At 41.4% G+C, this 7,084-nt stretch overlaps 1 pseudogene; it reads left to right on the plus strand.

The window, feature by feature from the left end:
- The first annotated feature begins 4,909 nt into the window (after positions 1–4,909).
- On the plus strand, positions 4,910–6,732 carry LOC104851034 (annotated as a pseudogene).
- The last annotated feature ends 352 nt before the right edge of the window (positions 6,733–7,084 follow it).

Below are 7,084 nucleotides of genomic sequence, written 5' to 3' on the forward strand. Positions count from 1 at the left end.
TGTGTGTGTGTGTGTGTGTACCAGAGACTGAACATGGGACATTGCGCTTGTGAGGCAGGCAGTGGAACCACTGAACTAAATCCCCGGCCTTATCACTGTATTTTAAATGTTACAGTAGTGCTAACAGAACAGTTTTTGCATCTTAAATGTTATAATCATTATATGAATCTATACCTTTGATAACATGTCACAGAACTACAGATAAAGACATTTTTTTAAAGAGTGCAGACAAATCCAAGTAAGATCTGTAATTAACTGTGCTGTGTCAATGTCAAATTTCTGGTTTTATTAATATACTATAATAATTATGTAAGATGTTATCACTTGAGAAAAGCTGAGTGATGGGCATATGGTATCTATGCTAGTTTTACAATTTCTTTGAGTTTATAATTATTTTAAAATAAAAAGTAAGAGACCAGGTACATTATTTTTAATTTGATTTGTGCAACAGTTAACAAAACAACATGACAAGAAGGAGCCAGACAATATACAAAAGCACACAGTGAAATATCATTCTGATGTTCTTTACCTTTTCCCTATTTCCAACCTACCCCATTTATACCTCCGCACAGACAAAGTTCTAATGTTTCTTACGTTATCTGCCTCAGCTTGGGCATACAAAAGCAATATGAAAATTTTGTATTTTCCCCTTGAAACCAGGGAAATTTTGTGTTTTCCCTTAAGCATATTAGGCAAGCACTCTACCACTGAGCTGGCCTCCCCAGACACTAGTTTTCCAATTATTCATAAGCCTAACTATATTGTTCGGTGCCTCTCCTTTAACGCTGAACAATACAGTTTTGAGATTCCCTTAGTGATATAAAAGAACATCTTCCCCGCCTAATATTTTGTTATATGAATATGGAATTGTTTAAACAGTTCCTTCTTGTTGAAATTCGGGCTTCTACTCTTTTGCTATTATGAACAATGAGTAATCTTGTACATATGTATCGTCACACATAAATTGCTTTGTATTAATGATATATGCATCTTGAGAGATGTTCCGTATCATTTTGTTTCGTTTTTGTGTTACTGGGGATTCAACCCAGGGCTTTGCACGTTAGGCCTAGCACTGAGTTACATCCATCATCCTATTTATTTTATTTTTCTGACACAGGTCTAAGTTGTCAAGACTGTAGAGGAAAAGGGTCTGTAGGTAAGAAAAAAAATATAAAATAAGGGCCTCATTGGGCTTTCTGGCTAATCCTAACTGGAAAGAGTTAAAGTTTCAGTAGAGAAAACCATTAACAAGACAAGGGAGGGCTGATAAACTATGGAGAAAGCCAGGCAGATGGGTGCCTTAACCAAGTGAGCCTAGTCATCTCTTCACTTTCAGTAAAATGCAAAGGAGATGGGGGCGTGGTGGTGCACGCCTGTCATCCCAGCACTCGGGAGGCTGAGGCAGGAGGATCGCTGTGAGTTTGAGATCAGCCTGGGCTACAAAGTGAGTACCAGGTCAGTCTCAACTACATAGTGAGACCCTGTTTCAAAAACAAAACAAACAAACAAATGCAAAGAAGAGGGCCCCAGGGATTTAGCTCAGTGGCATCCCACATGCCATGCAAACACAAGGTCCTGAGTTTGATCCCTGGTACCAAAAACAAAACAAAACAAAACAAAATGCAAAGGAGATAAGGGGTGGCCACTTAAAGAAAGCACTTAATTTAGTGTATAAAAACACACATCTCCCCCTCCCTCCCTTTCATATATATATACAGATAGATTCCCTCCCACCACTCTAATGCTGCTATATTAGGGCACTAGCCCCTTACTGGCTAACTCGACCCTGTAAGTAAGGCCCCTTCTAATCAACCCATAAATTCCACAGGCAGAGTCCTGGCAAGGACTTAGCAATGTGCACCTAGAGATCGGCATGGGGTTTAGGGCCTTGGGGCCTGGGATCCATCTATGACAGCCCAGGGGACCAATCAGTTCCAGGTTGAGGGAAGGGCTTTGGCAGCCAGAAACAAAGGGAACATCTTTCTAGAGCCTCCAACCACCAGGGCACATATGTCTCTTCCTTTTTCCTCCTTTCTAATAAAGTGCCTTCCTTTCCTTAAACTGTGTATTTTAAATTAATTACTGATACTTAGTTTGTGAGCTGTCTGTGGTGTGGCACCCTCTCCCCCAGCAACAAGACCAGCCTCAAATTTGTATTCCTTCTGCCTTAGTCTCCCAAACTGGTTGGGTAACGGGAAGGACCACCATGCCTAGCTCTTGTGAGAGATTATTAAATCACCCTACATAAATATACAGTAAGTCCTATGAACATTCAAGTTACAAACTTTCACAGGTATACGATGTAAGACTCACTTTGTTGGACTTAAAAATAAATCTGACTTACGAACATTCCCCCCAAACAGAACTCATAATAAGTTGGGGACTTACTGTATTCCACTTAGTATAGTACATAAAAGTACATTTTTTCATATCCTCACTAGCATAATGTACTTAAGATAGTGTATTTATCGAACAGGTTCTTAAATTGTATTCCCTGGCAATGTGTTGTTGTTTTTGTTTTTTGTTTGTTTGTTTTGGGTTTTTTGTTTGTTTGTTTTTTTAGACAGGGTCTCACTATGTCGTTGAGACTGACCTGGCCCAGGCTGGTCCTGAACTCACAGCGATCCTCCCGCCTCAGCCTCCCAAGTGCTGGGATGACAGGCGTGCGCCACCACGCCCGGCTGTGATACTTTGTTTGGAATACAAATTCTGCACATTTCTTGTTATAGTTATCCCCAGGTTTTTGTTATTTCTTGGTTGGGGGCTTGTTTCACTTTTGCTGATTATTACTTATATTCTACACAAGGACTTCCACCAACTCTTCCAAACTACTTGCATATAAGAAAAATATATTTTTCTATTTATTGTATTTCTGCGCATGACTGAATTCCGTAACTGCTTATAGTAGTTTTATAAAAAAGTATTTCTTGACTAAAATGGAGAAAAGGTTTTATTAGTTCTAGTGGTGGTGTTTGCCTAGTGTTCCAAAAATGGAATATGCAAAATGCCAAATCCATACCTAATGGAACAATTATAATTTCAGTATTTTCTTTCTTTCTTTCTTTTTTGAGACAGGGTCTCACTACGGAATTCACTATGTAGGCCAGGATGGTCTCAAATTCACAGTGACCCTCCTGCCTCAGCCTCCCAAGTGCCAGGATTACAGGTGTGCGCCATCACGCCTGGCTCAGTATTTTCTTTTTACAGTACAATAATATAAGTAGTAGGGAAGTAATTTTAAGATTACTAATACAAGACATAGTACAGTAAAGTTATACATCCCTATCTTTGGAGACATCCTCAAAAATGTTTCCAAAAATTCACATGACTTTCGGACAAGCTCTCAGCATGCCAGTATCTGCAGCAGTGACTGTGTATCATGTGATAACACGTGAAAAATCAGACTTTGGTGACCTTAGTAGGAGGACATTAACAAGCCCCGCACGCTTAGTGTTCTGCCAGTGGAACACTACATTCTGCTGACCTATCCTTCAAGTGTCAAGGTCATCAGAAAACAATTCTGAGGGCTGGGGATTTTGCTCAGTGGTTCCACCGCCTGCCTTGCAAGCGCAAGTCCCAACGTCAGTCCCCAGCACCAGAAAAAACAAAACCAAAAAACAATTCTGAGAACTCAGGGAGGGGGAGTCCCAAAACGACAGAGCAGTGAATGCCAGCAACTCCGCTTCTCCAGACAAAGCGTCAGTCTGGACAACAGTAGCTCAGGTAGGAATCAAAGAGTGAACAGAGGAGAAGAAAATAGGATTAAGTGATGCAGAAGAAACAGATCAAACTGCAGAGATGCACAGCGTGGGCCCACTGTTGTTGGCCGGCTGCCAGCTGGGAGGCAAAATGAAACTAACAACTTTTCTGCTCCGGGAGAACCAGAAAAATGTACCAGGACCAGGAGAGTCTTCTGCAGTTTAAGCCAACAAGGCAAACAAGAGACACCACTTCTGAGCAGCCTTCCACCGTCGGTGGTTGGTGAGTGACCTCGCCACAGTCCCGTGGAACCGGAGCTGGCAGGGCACTGCGTGCAAGGGCTGGGTGTGTGAATCCGGGTCGCAGAACAGCCCCGAGGCTGCTTCTCACTGCCAAGTTTTCAGAGTGGATGAGGGAAGACAGGCATGGGAGACGCCTGGCAGTTGGAGAACAGACTGAGGCCGGGGCTAGTGAACACAGACTCGGCTCGAAAGCTCAGAGGACAGTTTCAGCCTGAGCCACCAGGACTGGAAGCTGACACTGGCATGCGTTCCCAGTGTAAGCAAATCTCTAAGCCCAGCACCATTCTGAGGGCAGCTGCCACCTCGGTCTTCCAGCATGAAGACACATCCTGGCCTGAGCTCTGCCTCAACCCTAGGCTGAGGAAAAGAGCCATGTGTCCAAAACAACACAAAACTTTCTTTTACTATTCTTTGTCTGCATTATTTTTCATTTTTATTTTTTTTTTTTACTCTTTGCTATTTTCTTTCTGTACATTTCCCCCACATTTTTATTCCATTATTTTACACTTCTCTTTTATGAGCATGTCTATGTATGTGTTCTTCTCGCCTTCTTGCCTTTTTTAATCCCAATCTGGTTTACAGAGCTTAAGGGAATTCTCCTGTCCCTTTAAATCCCTACCACTCTTATCCGTATCTCTTCGCCTGACTTCTTTCCTGTGTTTTATTCATTTTCAATCTTTCTTTCCTTTTCCTCCCTTTTCATTTGTCTCCCTTTAACTTTTTGTCTAATATTTATACTTTATCCCACCCCTATTTCTCACAACCAGTTTTGTATCCAATTTCCCGTTATTCCCTTCTCAATGTACCATAATATACCTTTACCATCAATAGGTCCTTTGTCCCCCTCCTATTTCCTCCTTCCCAAACCACAGAGCTGAGAACTTTTAAAAAAATCTTTCTTTTCATTTCAGGGAGCTGCTGATGCTGTCACAGCTGCTGAAGCCTCCATGCTGCTCTTCCACACGAGCTGCTCTAATTCCATTGTTTCTTTTAGATTTGCTCAGGACCAGTGGCCCTGGGAGCTGGGTGGTACAGAGGCCTGGGTCTAAGGCTTAACATTAGCAATAGCAGCAGCTGACTTTCCAACGAGCACTACAGGTGCCAGAAAGCCAGACGATACTGACATTGAAGCAATGCTCGAGGCTCCTTACAAGAAGACTTGCCTAATGGTATCTCACCTCTACTCCCATGAACTCACCTTTGATTCCAGCATGAACAATCATAGGGATAACAACAAGTTGAGCTGTGCTAATGGCCATAAAGAACATAGCAAAAAGAGGAAAAAAGCAAGAGCAAAAGTTGAAGTCATGAACAAAAAAGAAGCAAAGGAAAGAAAGCAAAATAGAAATAGAGAAAGGAAAAAGAGCAAAAGCCATGAACGGAAGCGAAGTGGAAGCAAAGAAAGGAGACACAGCCACTCAAGAAGTTGAGATCACAAATTCCAAAGCTACTACAGAAGCCCCTGATCCAGACTAAAATTTAACAGTGCCATCCAAGGAAAGGCTGGGTTGCCTAATAGCATCAAGTCAAGCAGACGACAAAAGTCCCCTCAGAAAAGACAAGAGCCCTGTGAAGGAACCTATTGATAATCTAACTCCAGAGGAAAGAGATGCAAGGACAGTTTTCAGTATGCAGCTGGCAGCAAGAATTCAACCAAAAGATTTGGAAGAGTTTTTTTCTCTACAGTAAGAAAGGTTCGAGATGTGAGAATAATTTCTGATAGAAATTCAGGAATCACTCATGCGGAGTTTGTTAGTTCAGTACCTCTAGCAATAGGATTAACCGGCCAACAGGTTTTAGGAGTGTCCATCACAGTAGAAACAACATAAGCAGAAAAAAAACAGCTATAGCAATGGAAAACAATTTTCAAAAGGGAAGTGCTGGACCTATGAGGCTTTACGTGGGCTCGTTACACTTTAACATAACTGCTTCAGGGAATATTTGAGCCTTTTGGAAGGATCAAAAGTAGACAGCTCATGATGGATAGTGAAACGGCTCGATCTAAGGGATATGTATTCATTATATTTTCTGATTCAGAATGTACTAAGAAGGCGTTGGAACAGCTTAATGGATCTGAACTAGCAAGAAGACCAATGAAAGTTGGTCGTATTACTGAACATAGATGTGTCTAGAGCTAGTTCATTTTTGGATAGTGATGAACTAGAATTGACCTGGGAACAACTGCTTGTCTCCAATTAATGGCTAGACTTGCAAAAGGTACTTACTGGTTTGCAGATTTCACCAGCTGCACAGCAAGCTTTACAAATGAATGGCTCTTTGGCATTTGTTGCTGTGGCAGATTTGCAAACGCGACTTTCCCAACAGCTTTAGCTGCAGCTGCCTCTGCGCAACCCCTTACAACCCCTTACAGTGTTTCCAACTTGCTAACATGTTTAATCTGCAAACAGAAGAAGCTGGATGGGTTATAGAGACTAAGGATGATATGACTGAAGAATGTAATAAACATGGAGGAGTTAGTCACATTTATGATGACAAGAATTCTGCTCAGGGCAATGTGTATGTGAAGTGCCCGTCAACTGCTGCAGCTACTGCTGCTGTCAGTGCATTTCAGGACAGATGGTTTGCTGGTAAAATGGTAACAGCAGGGTATGTAGCTCTTCAAACTTACCACAATCCATTTCCTGATTCTATAACAGCAACACAACAACTAGTGCTAAGTAGGCAATGAAGCAAAATATAGTTGCTTATGTACATAGTTTTTTTTGAGAATTCACCCTCTTATTTAGATTTTTTAAAAAAGCAAGGATCTACTGTCATTTGTATATAGTGCCTATTACCTGGAAGAAAACAAAATGTTAACAAGAATACAGTGTGCTCATTCTCCCTAACTAGCAAATCCCAATGTATACAAAGCTGTTCTCTTGTTCTCCCTTTTAACATGGTCATGTAGAAAATTACATTAAAGATGTATACGCCTGGCTCTAGGGGAACAAACATGTTTTCTGTAAAAAGGCAGATAAATACATAAGGATTTTTTTTGTTTATTTGTTTTTTGAGATAAGGTCTCACTATGTAGTTGAGACTTCCCTGGGAACTAACTATGTAGCCCAGGCTGGTCTGGA

Source organism: Fukomys damarensis, unplaced genomic scaffold (assembly GCF_012274545.1).
Source record: "Fukomys damarensis isolate Sample0158 unplaced genomic scaffold, DMR_v1.0_HiC HiC_scaffold_37, whole genome shotgun sequence".
Lineage (NCBI taxonomy): Eukaryota > Metazoa > Chordata > Mammalia > Rodentia > Bathyergidae > Fukomys > Fukomys damarensis.